The sequence below is a fragment of the Folsomia candida genome, unplaced genomic scaffold (genome assembly GCF_002217175.1).
Source record: "Folsomia candida strain VU population unplaced genomic scaffold, ASM221717v1 Fcan01_Sc006, whole genome shotgun sequence".
In the NCBI taxonomy this organism is placed as follows: domain Eukaryota; kingdom Metazoa; phylum Arthropoda; class Collembola; order Entomobryomorpha; family Isotomidae; genus Folsomia; species Folsomia candida.
Window position 1 is genome coordinate 1,911,531 of NW_019091198.1, and position 15,761 is coordinate 1,927,291.

Genomic DNA, 15,761 nt, shown 5'->3' on the forward strand with positions numbered 1-15,761 from the left:
GTGGAGAATTTTTTCGTTCCAACACCTTTCAAACAGTCACCCCAACCCTTTTCCAACACTCTTTTGCCATGTACATACGTACTTGCTGCCCATATTTGTCCCACTCTCAAAAGAGGCAACATTCAACTGGAACGTAGAATAAAAAGCAATTAAATGTGTTAATACTGAAATAAATTATCAATGAGTTACGGCAGGGTTGAAAGCGAATATTCCTTCCGTATGAGTGCGTCTGAAGGTAATTAGGACTTTCTGAAAAACTTTATCGTTTTTAATTTAAATATCTCAAAAGATTATTGCACAAATTTTAGCACTAAAAGTTAAATCATCGGACCTCATGGTGAGATAGTCGATTGAGATATTTTTTTGAACGATAATGCAGAATAGGCAAATAACTTAATGGGCGAAGGGTTCAACTTCACAGCAATTAAGTTAAAGCCGAAGTGGCAATCATTCAAACGACAGTGAAAAACTGACAAATGTTTTATAATTAATTACACGAGGGCATACTACGAAATGCAACCATTATCCCCACGTCACTGCCACTTTATTAATTACTTTTATGCAATGTGTGTATGACTCGTTGACCCAAAAACTTGCCAATATTATGAATGCATAAACAATCGCATCGTACAAGTGGTATCAATCAACAACAATTGGTAAAAGTTACTTAAATTCATACGTAAGGGAGAGCATTCCATATAAATATTTCGTGGCATATTTAGAAATGTTCACACCCATGAGCTCGACCGTGCCCTGGCAGGACTCGGCTACTGGAAGCAAAGGGATGACGAAGAGTAAAAGTTATTACATAAATAGTTTCTGGAGAAAGAAAGGACTTGGAAGTCTCGAACACTTGGAACAATATTCCATGTTCACATGTTGGTAGGGATTTCGGGGAGGCAGCTGGGATTCATTTTTGGATGCTGATGTTGAAACAAGGCCCACTCAAGCGGCAAGCACCCGGATTTCTTTCTCTTTTCGGAGCGAGAAACATTTGTTTAATATTAAATTCTTGCTTTTTGTCTGTCGTCTTGGTCGTCGTCCTCGTCACACAAGGGCGAAACTCCATGTGGTGGTTTTGCATCTAATAACTTGCTCCTCAGCGCAAAAGTCGTATAATGTAAATCAAGCATCCAGATTTCCAAGTTTGCTGCAAGCCGCAGATCTCCACAACGTACGTACGTATATACGACGAGCGTAATTATTTTGAGAGATGTCATGGGGTTATACTCCTCTTCCAGGAATAACAATGGAAATACAAAATAATAGACTTTAACAATGAAAGCTGTCCCATCTCACTTCATTTCAATTCATTGAATTCTTCTTGACTTTCAACAACCGGGTCCAAAACCAAAACGGATGACAAAAGAACAAAAGGATGAAGAAATATTATTGTGGTTCTTTCTTCGTTTTCTCCAGTTCAATTCTTTCTCCGGAGCAACCCCGGAGTGAAACTCATATGCAAATTTGGTGGTGATGCTAAATATAAAAAATGAATTTTGATGTACGAAATGATTCCAGATTTTGCTTTAATACATTTGCAACTATTAAAACGAGAGTTGTGATCTTATTCCAAAAATAAAGCACAATACTGATTCGTATTTAGTGTGTGTCATATTGATTCTTGAATAGAAATAGAAGTGTGTTAATACGCTACAATATGACGCTTGGGAAGCGAATACAATTTCATTATTGATACGTATTTTGATATCTTGACTTGTACATGTCGTGTTAGCTGCACGTGTTTGAATAATTTAGGAGTTTTCATTTCCGGTCCCGTCAGTTGGACCAGCGAGATAGGGTGAAACGTGATAGGGACGAACTGAACGAATGAAGTGGATACATATATGTAATTCTGCAAAACTGTCTCTCACTACGAATTTTCCACCATCGTTCACCAATAAGGTCAAGGATTTACTCTCTCAAAATCTAATCAATGATTATCCCGACGATTTTTCAAATGGATTTCGTGATTCTAAAATCTGGAAATTCGACGGGGTTTAAAGTCAACGGGCTAGAAAATGCAGTGCAACACGGGATGGGAGGATTATAAAATGAGCTTGTTTTGTTACACAAATGCCACGAAGCAGAAATAATTATTAAAACCTCCTAATCCGATGCAGTACGAAAGTCAAACTAGACCCGGTGGATTAGTCCTTATCTTCATCTTTGTTTATGAACTTTCCGTGTTATTTTAATTAGGACTTGGACCGTATTATAGTTATGCAAGTGAAATAATGAAGGAACAACTCATATATAACATGCATAAATAGATATGTGCCTCATCACCTTCTTCTCCATGCAGTGCAACCTGATTACATAATAACACAATCAAGAATCACCTAGATAATTATTATCACTCGGTCTGTTACCTCTTACGGTTCAGCTAGATCTGATCCGTCTTTGTCTTAATAACCTTCTTTTGACACCACCATAAAGCCAAGGTTAGTTGGTTATGTAACCCATTGTACGGATTCGATGATGTCATTTCTGTCATTTATTATAAAGATCAAATCAGTCGTAGTCTCGTCTCAATTTTACAACAATCGTCATAACGTCTTCCTCCCATTTATTATTCCTAATTAACATGTTCATCAAAGATAAAGCGATTAAAAACGAAGGACAATCACCAAATTTTCTCATGCACCACTTGCTTACGTATTTAAATTTCTACCACTCTCCAACTTAAATAAGAGAGCAAAATGGAATACTTATCGCCTTAACGCGTACTTTTCTCTGGTATAAATCGCAAGTACAAATCAGTGTCGACAAAAAAACGTGGCAAGAGTAGAAGCGATTGGTTTAAAAAAAGGAGACACAATCCATTACATAATTCCCTATATTTGTATTCAGTGCAGTGCATCGTGCTCTCATTGGATTGCATTAAACGAGTTTTTGGTGATGCGGTGTTAGATGGATGCAGAATTCATCATTAATTCCTTTTCTGTAGGAAATTAACCATCTGCGCAGACAACCACGAAGAAGACGAACAAATCTCTCTTGAGCCATCCACTCCAAACACGATTCTGCTGCTGCTTTTCACTCCCCGTATATTTTATCAGCCATTCCTGTCGTCCTTTCTGTGTCTCCCAGTTGGACAAGGCCTCTTTGTTTTCAGAGACCGAGTTTAATGCACATCTATTCAGTGGAATGTACATGCATGCTGCCGGATGGGTTGGTTCTGCGTGTGTGGAGGCATTCATTCGGCGGCATGAAGCTGGCTGAGCGAGGCGTGTAATGCGGAGAGAAAGCTGGGAATGGAAATCTGAAAAAGTCGATGAAACTAAACCAACCCAACACACCGCCACGCACCGTCGCGTCTCTTCTGCTGCACTTTCTCCACGCACTCACTCAGAAACCCATCCATGGGCTGCTGCTGCTGGAATCCAGCTAAGCGAAGTGTGGGAGTGAACAAGAAATAAAATCTGCCTGATTTCCATCCCCTCCCACGCACGCCTTGTTCCCCACCACCACTTTCCTCCAAGGACAATTAATAACGATCTGAAGCTGCCCGTTTTTACTTAGCAATTAAAAACTTACATCATCGTCAGGTTATTGGACCGGGAATAATTTACTTTGAAAATAATTCTACAAAAAAATCATGTTAAACGATGTTTGAAATATGACATAAAAAATCTGGGTGAAAGTATATCTTTAGACGAGTTTGGAACGTGTGATTAAATTCATGAGCTAAAATGTCATGCATATTTCTGTCGATTTTATCGGGAGCGTGCTGAACTGTGAAATTTATTGGCGATGAGAGGATGATGACGAGGCTGCTACATCTCTTTTAACTTGTACAAATGCGGCGACCCAAAATTTTTGCATATATATTGACGGGTGAAAAGGGAAATTAATTGGGAGCCACGTGACTCGTCGGGATGATACTCTTTCATCTGGCAGTAATAATGTGAAGGGGGGTTTCTCTCTTAAAAAACGAAGCTGATCCATCTTTTATTGAGCTTGCCTCCCTTTTTCACAGAATCGGTGACGGCCTGTGACCCAACTTCCGCTGTTTTTTTTTACTTTCCTTTACGCACAAATCCCTCGGCAAAACTACAATTCTGCAGTCAGTGGTTGTGGTGGTGGTAGTGTGTGTGCGGTGTGACTGCAATAAAATAAATGCGACGCACTCACATGCATGAAATGAACTCGTTGGGATCTTGGTCTCGTGCATTTTTAATATTTTGTTTTATTTTTGTGGATAGTTAAAAAATGGCTCAAAATATTATTTCTAGAGAGGGAATGTCGACTGCTAATCATTCAAGGGTTGCAATACTCCGGAAGTGTATCATCCATGATCACATATCTATTCATGAGTGATTTTTTAAATATAATGATTCTCTTATTTCATAAAGATTATATATTTTACGAGTTGATGGTAGCTGAGAGGAGCGTGTTCATTTATGTACACAAGAGGCGATATTATTTTGTGCGAGGGTAAGTGACCTTTTTGATTTTTGACAGCAATGAAGGAGAGAAGAGCGGAACTGGAATTGAACAAAGCAGGAACCACGCTCTTAAACATTCTTGGTCCAATACAGCAACACAATTTAAGAGAGTCGTCGACTCATCAGTAGACTTTGTTCGAGAGTACGTAAAGTGTCCATAAAGTGGAGAGCAGAGAATGTCAAACTCACCATCATCAGTTTATTATTGGAGTGAATGAATAGATCACTTGGCTCAAAGGGGACACAAAGGAAAAGTCTTCCCATTAGGGTTTCATATTATTATATCCATTTTCTATTGCCTCCCTGCCTCCCTCCCGTTGTCGTCCCTTCCTCATTTACTTGTTTGTTGCTTATCAAAAGCTAATCATGTGGAAACAATTCCTTCTTTCCTTCCCCGGCTTCCTCCCACTCGCTCTTGTAATGTGACCTCTCCCCACTCGGACTGACAGCAGCGTGGACAAGACAACTCATCAAAGGCAAAGGTCGGCTCATCCCCCTTGACGCAATTTTGATGGGCACATTTGCATTCTTGAATTTTTCTTGGATAATATACAGTTGAAAATGTGGGTTATATGATTTTAAATTTCTGAGCATATGTAAACGTAGCGGTGAAAGATATGTTGGTGCTAAGAAGGGAAAGAATGATAAATATGTATTCATAGCTACTCGTGCACACGCACATGCCGTGGAACTATTGGCACGCACACACACCGAATCTAATGGACGGATGTTCCCTCAATGTCCCTGCCTGGACATGAATGATATGCCAATAATGTATTAGAAATTGTATTGAAAACTAGTAAGTGGGAGCTTTGCTTTGGTGCAAAACCATCCGCTAATTCACCCGTGTAAATGGAAACTGGGAGATCACGTGCCCCGTCGGCAACCATTTATACTCATAACATTAGTTACATCATAATTAGACGCTAATGCATCAAAAGTCAGACACATTTCTGGGAGGGTAGAGCAAGGAATTGCACGGGACGGACCAGGCAGACGTAGGCTATTAGGATAGCAATAATTGGCCAGTGACTCGTGTAAAATTGGGAAATTGGAGAAAAACTAGAATATTTCATGCTTCAACGTGAGACTGAGTTACTGAGGAGAGAGGGTTATGAATTATTCAGAATGATTACGTATAAAAAATATATCAGTTATTTGATCCTGTTTCTTATCTTGAGATAGACCTCACACTTGACCTGGAACAATGCTATATAAACTCATCTCAAAGTTGAGAATGAGCCTTATTGGCTATAAATATACATCAACTATGTATGTACGTACGTACGTATTATGATCTCATCTCACCGACGTACGTTGCATTCTTAAATCTCCACATGCACACAATAGAGAAAGAAAGAAAGAAAGATGCATTAAGAACCAGAGTAAAAGTAATCCAATCAATATGACTCACTGACTTTGAAATGATCTCAATCTAAAGAGAAAGAAGACGAAAAAAGAATCAGCGACATCAGGGCTGAAACTGTGCCCTCCTCCGCCTTCTCCTTCGCCCCGTAATCTCTAAGCAGGGAACAATACATACAACGCAACGATAAATCGAAATTTGGTACTGACTCTGGCATTAATGCATCCAAAATGGATACACGTAGCCCCACGGACGGATCGATCCGCCAGAAGAATGACAATATTATCTCGTCTAATCTTCTAAACCCTTGGGTTACTGAAGCAAGCAAACCGGACTCTGGGGCGAGTAAGTGAGTGAGCATGAGGTTGTGCCGCTGATGGATTCAGATTCCACAATAATGAATCCGTGTTTAACTGGAAAGGGATAGTTGGGGATTTAAAGACTGCAAAGGTATCAGGCCAAGATTTGGGAAAGGATCAGTGTGTCCACGGTTTAAAAAGTGCACGAACGCGTATGGAGGAGAATCCCTTTGCTACCTTTGCGCTAATAATTACTTCTTTCAGTACTAACCAAAGGGTACAATGTGACGGAACTCTTTGCGGATGATTGTGTTGTTGCTCAAACAGGTATTCACTTTAGTATCGAAATCCTCAAGAAAACGGTTATTTTTAGCCGTCCCGACCTGGAGCGGTGATTAACAATAAGAGTCGGCAATCTTTGGATATGCGAGAAACTTAAGCCGTTCTTTTGGCGTATGTTAGTGGAAATTTATACACAATTGGTATGTGTGTGTGTGATACTGCTGGTGGTAATATGAATTTTGGTGTACGTTGGTGCCGTAAAATAATAGTACTTGCATGATCACAACGGTCCCATACTGCTTGCATGGTTTTATGGAAAAGCAGGAAAGTTGGAAGGAGATGAAAAAATTCCCATAAGGTTTGGGTGAAAAGATGTCTTAGTTTTCATAAGTATAAAGCCATGTGTTCCTCCGATGAAGGCAGCTTGCTTGCTCTTCTTTGTGTGTGTAAGGCTTTTACGAAAACAGACTTTTGCTTAAGACCTGTCTCCAAACGGGGCCTGGAATTGAATTTTGGATAAAACGAGCTCTTGGTAAATTTTGCACACACGGAGAAAAATGTCTAAGCAGCAGAGTATTACAAAGGAGAGAATGTTGCGAAAGAGATTGTTGGCATTGTATGAAAATTGGAGGATAGAATGACGCTGCTGTTCCTGCTCAGGCCGGTTGCTTGGGTGGGTGTTATTAAACAAGGAGGAGATGGATGGTCCTTGGTTTGGCTTGCTTGGAACAATTTCGGATTTTCGAATTTCCAGTTTTTCGGTGTTGCGAGGCCTGGTGTTCTTGAAAGTTAGTTGCAAAGCTCCAATGTTTTCCGTCTTTCTCATCTTCTCGCTCCGCTGCACCCATTCTAACCAGACTTGATGGCTAATCCGCCGTGAAGTTGGAGTAGAAAACTGTGTGTTCGCTATACAGCCGATGGGTCGGAGGATGGGATCCCAGCCACATGCTTCCACGCTCAGACAAACTTCCTCAACTCCCAACCCCGTCGGCGTCGTCGAGAGGGGGTGGTCCAGGAGTTGCGCCCGAAAAATCATCGCCTCAAAATACTCGAGTTTTGTCCCCAATATAACTACACCGTCTTCTTTTTCAAGCATTACTCGTTTTTTTGGGAGAAATCTTGCAAACCGGTTACACATATGCAATTAAAATAATTTTAAGCAGCCTCTGAACAATGGCAGTAGCACAAGTCAGGATGGTGAAAGTTCTTTGGATGACGTGCTCCATCCACCACCCTGCTCGGGAAGAATGGCCCGTTAAATTTTAAAGCGTGAAATAGTGTTGTGTGCTGCACTACCCACACAATTACTACTTTTGCATACAATTCAAATGCTTATTCCATGCTTAGGAGAGCTTTACTACTTTCTCCTCTCAGATTTCTATGTCCTTTGGATATGTTGTAGTATCCCATGAGTGCGAACAAGGACCCCCAAGTAGTTTGACTCCATGGTCACATTTACGCCCGCCACATTTACATTTACCCACTCAAAGGGGCCAAAAATACGAAAAAAACACTGCTTTCACTCATTCAAACCCTCACAAAAAATCCAACTTTACTCGGATTTTGATAATTCTTCACCATTACATGTTCTCCAAGATAGTCACTTTCTCATCAATATATATTTTGAATTTTTCATAGGCATGCAAGTCCGGAAATTTTCAAAAATATGAAAATTTTGTAAAAAAAAGTTCATTGTTCACTCATCGGGTACATGTCCAAAGGGCATCAAAATCTGAGAGGAGCAAGTAGTGAAGCTTTCCTCTTCAGTCTAACCAATATACAGAATGCATGCAATCAACAATCTTTCAAAAACCTTTTTTACAGGCTGGTTAATTCTCCAGAAACTGCCCTTTGTGTTTTATTTAATCACTAAAAATCCGCAATTCACAAATACATAGAGAAACAACTAAGCATTTCTGCAAACGCAAATCTTAGAAAGTCTGATGCGATGCATGTGACTAATTCCAACACATGCTTGATAATCTGATAATTTTTTAGTAAAATGTTATTCTAGGATTTTTATTCTAGAACATAATATGCAATAGGGAAAGTAAAACAGTGAACCTATGATCTTTGGGGACCAGTAGTCCACGATTTAATTCAACATCGGCCCTCGAGTTGGTTACAAAGTTGGGCTAATCCGTTGAGAGACCACACATTCCTTTAGAATCGGCCGAATCCCCTGCCGAGTTGCGGCTGCACCTTTCCTCCAACAATGAAGCGCTGTTACAGATCCCGAAAACATTTAAAATCCCTCTTTCATCCTCCAGACTTTCTGCACTTTGTGTTCATTATCTAGTTCATGATTTCTATCTGGATCTCCTGAGCCCCTTCAAATTCGAAATCCTCTCTCTCTCTCCGTCGACATTGTTCTCTATAGTAAACAAGTAACAATGTTGGGTCCACTACTTCACGAGCAAAAGCAAAGCTAGCAAAGCCACTCAAGTTTGGTTACCAATCACTCAACAGCGTCCATCAGAGGATGGCTGTGTAGCTGGTCCATTTTAATCATCCACTTACCTATTCCACAACTACCTTCGTTCCGCCTTCTTCTCAATATTTGTTTGGTAACAATAACAATAGTAATAACAACAACAGACAAATGCATTTCATGAGCGGTACTTTAGCGAAACATCAAAGCGTCCCCAGCTTGCCCGTCAGTCAGCCACTCACTTTTAAATATTTTTGCTTTCCGTACGTATATCATGTCGAGTTTGAAACAAATTCATAACAGGAGTGAACCACAACAAAGGTTTAAATTTTATTCATATGAATAAACAGCTCACTCCAGATTAACCTGGATGTCGCAGAATTTAGAGAGCAGGAAAGCTAGTCCTTGTGATTTCATATATAGTTTTGTTCTTGAACACGAACAAGATTCTTCCAGCATCATGGTGATTGGCTACCTGGTTGGTTAATATCGCAACAAATTTCATACATTTTCCAACAATGAGATTATTAGAACAGCGTGATCTATTGTCATCGCTTGAGGACGCTCTTGTTCCAGAGTGAGATGATGTGCGGATACATCGTTCACGCCTTTCCATTGTATCGTCCTTTGTCGTCGTCCCCACCAAATGTGAATTTAGTATCATAATGTGCAACCGAATATGAATTGTCACTTGAAAAGGTACCGATAACCCTCTCAGTTTCACTCGAATTATTTCATCTTCACCGAATGAATACCTTTGCACTATGGTTTCAATCAATGGAGAAGAGGAAGCCGTACTTGTCCATTCTTCCATCACATTTGGCTAATTACGCACAAATATTTACCGAGTTTTGTAAATAATCAATTGGCTCTTTTGAGGACAAGCCGATCATAAACTTGAATATAAACTATCCAACCCATGGTTTACCAGTCAATCTCAATACCTACATAAATATATAGATATAGTAATACATAAGTGTGTAAAGTGGTTCAACTAGGGAAAATATTATTATTATCATCAACAAGCTAGTTTTGTCTACCTGATTAAATTTTTGATTGGTTATTCAATGTTGCGAAACCTTCCCCGTAAATTACTAAAATTAATTTCAAATTGTCCCCAACTCTTTTCTAAAGAACAACCAGTAAAATTGTATTTAAAAAAGTTTAGGTCCACAAAAATGACAGATAAAAGGGTCCCACACACATATATACACTAACCGAATTACACAAATCATACGACATCATCTTCCTTCAAGTACGCATTTAGAAATTGACGGACAGCCGGTGATGTCACGTTACACAAAAAGACGGACATGGATTAAGATTAAAGCCAATGATGAAGAAAGATCAAACTTGAGATAAGTCGAGGGAACCAAACAGAAAGTTAGAGACAAGGTTGGGAAATAACTTTCATGATATCACATAGCGTAAACAAGCCAACTTTTAAAAACCGAATCAAGATAAAACAAAAATGTCTGAGAAGAAATATGAAACACTTTTCTCTTCTTCTCCCTTTAAGCGATTATTCTTGTTGGGATCTTGGATTATTTTTTTAACTTGTCGTCTATGAAATTGAAACTGGGGTTAGGTGGTGGAAAAGTTAAAAAAAAGTTTCATTTGAAACTTTGTAAAACCAAAGTTTCATTTTCCGCACTTGAACATTTTCTTTGAAATTATTTTTGTGCCTGTTATTTATCAGCTCAGTTTTTCTCTTTGTGTCTTCGCTGTGCTACCCATCGAACAGAAAATTTGGATTAAAAAGCGAGGAAAATAAGGAACCTTTAGATCCCAGATTGACTATTAGAGACAATAATAACCAGTTCAAAGAATTTGGGACATCACATCGGATTAAACCTTACGCCACGAATGAGAGGGGACGAAGAAGACCACCTCCCTCTCAATCCATAGCCGTCGGATCTTTAATGACATTTGTCCTTCATTTTATTTTCGGTCAGACTGATCTAGCCAACTTCCTACGTATCCTTGTCTGACTGATAGCAGCCTCATCTCATCTCAACCTTTTTGAGTTTCGTTTCGGTGGTTTTGTGGTTCCCCATTTAATTGGTTTGGGGCTTGTTTTATTTTCCTCTAGATGGTTAACAGCAAATTTCATCATAATTTTATTTTCCTTTGAAGTTGGCAAATAAAAAAAATACTGTCGTCTGTTGAGGAGGTTACTGAGAAATAGAATCAAAATCAAATTCCAGTCTATTTATTGCAATAACAGAAATAATATCCGGTTTGATAAATAAATGATATTAATCCCAACTAAGATCTGGCTTTGAGGTCCAATTTTGCTGGATACTTATTTACGATTAATATTTGCTAGAAATTTCGTGAAATGTACAAAATCGTGTAGAATTTTAATGTTGTAAAATTTCGTGAATTGTACAAAATTGTATACAATCTGAATGCTGTACATACATGTGTATATTTATAAATCGCATATTCAAAAACATAAACTTTATTCGAAATAAAACCAGTGACTGGATTTTGATTTCGGCACGCAAAAAGAGTTTAGTTTAATATTGGTTTCTTTTGTGGCGTAGTTTCATCACTTTCACCCGTTTCAACCCCATAGCAAGTAAACAGTGTATTATTAGTAGCAAGTAAGTATACATAAGGATAATCTCGCATGGCATACATCTCGTGTGTGATGTGTGGTTCTGCTCAAATTGAAACTGAAATTGCATTACTTTTCCCATTTTGTCAAATCTTTCTACTGAACAAATTACTACTCACAAATGCAGTTTCACCAAATCTATAATGCAATATTTGCTCTCTTGCTGTGGCCACCAACCTTCCATTCCCTTCAGTCGTACAGAAATACGTATGTACATGCAATGAGATGAGTCGTAAGGGCCCCAAGTTGGATTGGAATTAAGAGCCATCAACGGAAATCACATCAAGTCAACTGCAAAAGACAACATTCGCTTTTTATGTCTGCCCTTAAGCCACAAACTGCAATCAGGGTCGTAATATTACAAGGAGAGTGAAAAAGCGATAGAAAACTTTCAAGTGCTGCTGCTACCGTTGAATTGCTCCTCTTCAACTTTTATTCCTCAACATTTCATAATTTTCAACGCAGCAGTGCATTCTCATAATTTTCCAAATTATACGGAATAACATGGCTGAAAACTTGAGTGTCAATTATACAAACTCATTTTCTCTTCCCATTTATTGTTTGCAATCACACTTTTGCATTATGTAAGACGTGATGCTAATGCGGCCAACCGACTGCAGCATAATTATTATCCGGCCAAACATACATATTACGTAAGACGTATAAACTTTGTAATCAATACCATAAATTCCCATGAGCGAAGAAAACTACATACTTTTCTACCACCGTCTACAAAGTAGAAGACGTGCCTTCTTCATAGGACTGCATATTTCCTTGAGAAAGTTGACTGCGTTCGAGATGCAACTCGCTTAATGAAATGAACCGAAAATTATTCATCGCATCTCAGCGCAGTGCAATGGAAAGAACTGGAATGAGTAGCAGAAGTAAAGAAGTGGTATCGAGTAGTGAATCGGGTTATCGAGCGTGTCATCATCATCACGATTTCCATTTGGATATCGGCAACCAACCAGCTCGACTGGGTGGCCATAAAGAACTTTCTTTCGGCTTCTTGCAACTTGAGAGCCACGCGGAAGTAGAACCCGGCCAGTGGTCCAATGCAATGCCAACCAGCAGTCATTCAACTTGAATTCTTAAATGATGCGAAAGTAGTTTGTACCATTACCCACGCACAATAGGGATATGCACATATCACACATTGCAGACAGCCAGACAGACAAAATAGATGCAGAGTTCAATCGAACTACATAAAATTACACGCGTACAAAAAAAGAACTCGACATAAAATTATTTCGGTCTATAAAAGCAGAAATTTATACCAACTGGAGCGTAATAAAGTTGGCGGATTCGAGATTCTGCGAATGCACATGATTGATTTTTTTTGTTTCGTTTCATCCTACAACCAACCACAGAGTTAAATCTTTGTAAGCAAGCACACCGGGCGGCGAGGAGGTTAATTGAGTTTGCACGTTTTTTGATGTCGGAGCAGTGAAATTGCATAATTCGAGTGTGCCAGACGAGCAATGTAATGCTGCAACTTTGTTCGCGTGACGATGTATCACTAACAACTTTCTCCTCCTATTACATAACCAGCAACCTTCTCTCTTCAAATAATTTGTTCTACTTCTCTCATTTCCATTTCAAATTAAAATTATTCACAATTCTGTCCGATTGCTTCTACCCGGCCTCACAAAAGTGAAAACTATCCCAGACTCTGGTCCGCATCGATCCACTTAATTGTCATTTTCACCACTATATTCATATCCAGAGGGAGCGAGATAAAAGAAGAAGTTTTCGAATTGGATCATTCTCCTGCTGCTGCTGCTCTCAGCCATCCTTGTCCTTCATTTCGTGTCGTCTCTTCTTCCTTCTTCTTTTATGCATCCACCGTGCTGAACTACTTTTTAGTCAAGTTAACAGAGTTTTGAAGAGAGGGGAGACGGAAAGGAAAGGCAAGTGCATCGTGAATAAGAGCCCAAGAATGGATGGATGAATGTTGAGGATTACGTTAGATCGTGGAGAGAAGGAGGTCTTCCCCTTCATCCACTAACTAACAACCACCGGCAGCCAAAGCACATAGAACAGAACAGAAGAATCTCTCATGGGGCGACTACAACAATATATTTCCGAACGCAAGTTCAACCCTAACCAAGTTTTCTCTCGTCATGGGCCTCCTTTCACTAGTAGACTAAAGCGTCGGATTCTATAGACTTATTCTCTCCCTGCCCCAAATTCTCTCACCTCAACTTTCTCCCATTGTTTGGAGATGATAACGAGATCTTTTGAGAATATCGGACACATTTTAATTTCTAATATTATTAGCATAACTTGTTTTTTTCCTTAGGTAAGCAACCAAGGAATGTGACACGCTTGACCGTGGGAAATGGGAGTGAAACATGAGTTCAGTCAGGCGAAAGCGTGTGTACATATATAACTGCAGATCAAAGTGGTTCCTATCGATTACATGTATGTTGTTGTTCACATTAGTCTTTAACTGTCCTTGACAATAAGTTAGATTGCTAATCACCCCTTTTTCCTGTGCGTAATTGTCTTTGTCCAAATGTGTCATAATCATGGGCTTATTCATGTTGGCAAGAAACACAATAAGTATATTTATTCCTGCACAATTACAGTCCTTGGCACAATGAGGAATCTCAAGTATGAGTAATAATAATACAGATTGTGATACGCAAGAAGGCATTAAAGTGGTCTCACCTGATTGTGAGTGGTAGCAGGTAAGGTATCAAATCAAGCGGAATATGCTCGTTCCGAATAAAAAGTGAAGCATGATTAGGAATAAATATTTTGTGATGCATTCATATCTCTAAATGGTTTCAATGATGACGTTGAATCGTGGGAGTTTGGAGATGATGGGAAAGTAAAGACCGGTAGTAGTCGCTAGTCGAGTGTTCACTACTTCACGTAATTTATGGCGTGTATGTACTATTTGTCATCTCGAATGTGTAATTACTGCCTCTCCTTATATAAAACTTTTCCTGACCAACAACAACCATTAAATCGAGCCTGTCAATGAATAAATGGAAAAAGATGCCAACCCAAGGAAGGAGTTTCTTTGAGGGTGATCATCATCAGGAGATGATGTAGTCGGTACAAAGCAAAGTCTCACGAGTCAGGTGTTAATAATTTGGACAAGAAGTAAAATAATGATTTGAGATTAAGCACACCAAGATCTTCTCACAAGGTCCAGAAATAAAAAAAAATCTCCTCAATAAAAGTTGGATAAAGGCCTCGAAATCTTTACAATTCAGTGCATACGATTCAGAAAAGGAAGATGGCATTTAGATTTATAATGTAAGAAAAAGGGAGACCCATTCAGTTTAACAAGACAGAGTCACCCTTAAAAAGAAGAAGAATCAAAGCAGGCAGGCCAAGAAGGTGCATTACATTAGTAAAAGTTCAACAACACTCGAGCATTATTTGTATGCACCTTCAATGTCGTCCTCTTTTTTGTGTTTGACGAATGAAATAAAATGTGTTCATGAAAAGATGATGATGAAGAACGGCAAGAGTAAAAGCATACGAACGACGGATTTCAATGTATGTATTTAATGTGAATGTCTTTCCTTTTGTGAAGATTCTTCCAATGCTACTGTAAGATTTAAGACATTTTTCAACATTTCTGCTCCTTTCTGCGTCTTTTTTAAAAATCTTATTGAAGGCAAACTTAGAGTGGAAGCAGTAGTCACGTAGCATTAGTATGTACAGAAAATAAATTTGTACGTTTTCCCAGCCCAGAAAATGCTCAGCTTTAAGTTAGTTAAGTTCTTATCATTAAAAGAACGACACATGGGTTTGATTGACATTTGTTATGGTATATATATCCGAAATAATCTATCCAAGTATGTAATACAACACATATGCCATCACCTTTATAACTTGCATCACCACAATGACAAATTAGGAATGGTTCCGTGAACTTTAATGGGATCTAAATTCCACCAATTCTTCAAACTCCATTTTCTCTTAATTACTTTCTTACTTGGATGTAAAGATCTTCTACATGGATTTAGGAATGAAAAGGAAGCACAGATTTGCCTTTTTTATAAATTTTATTAAGGTGACCATTAAAGAACACGGCGTATATAGCACCATCACCATCATCACATAGACCGCAGTGCAATCGGCACATCTTTTTATATGAGATTAAACAACAATAGTTGCTGCTGCTTATGCGGTTCGGCATCAATGAAAGAGTTATAAATTACCCGTACAATGATCAAATGAACAAAATGGAGAGTGAATGAAATCTATTGAGCAGAGAGGAATGTAATGATTGGCCACAATTGTTTGCGGTCAGTCAACCTTGCCCCTTGCTATTTAATGCGAGATG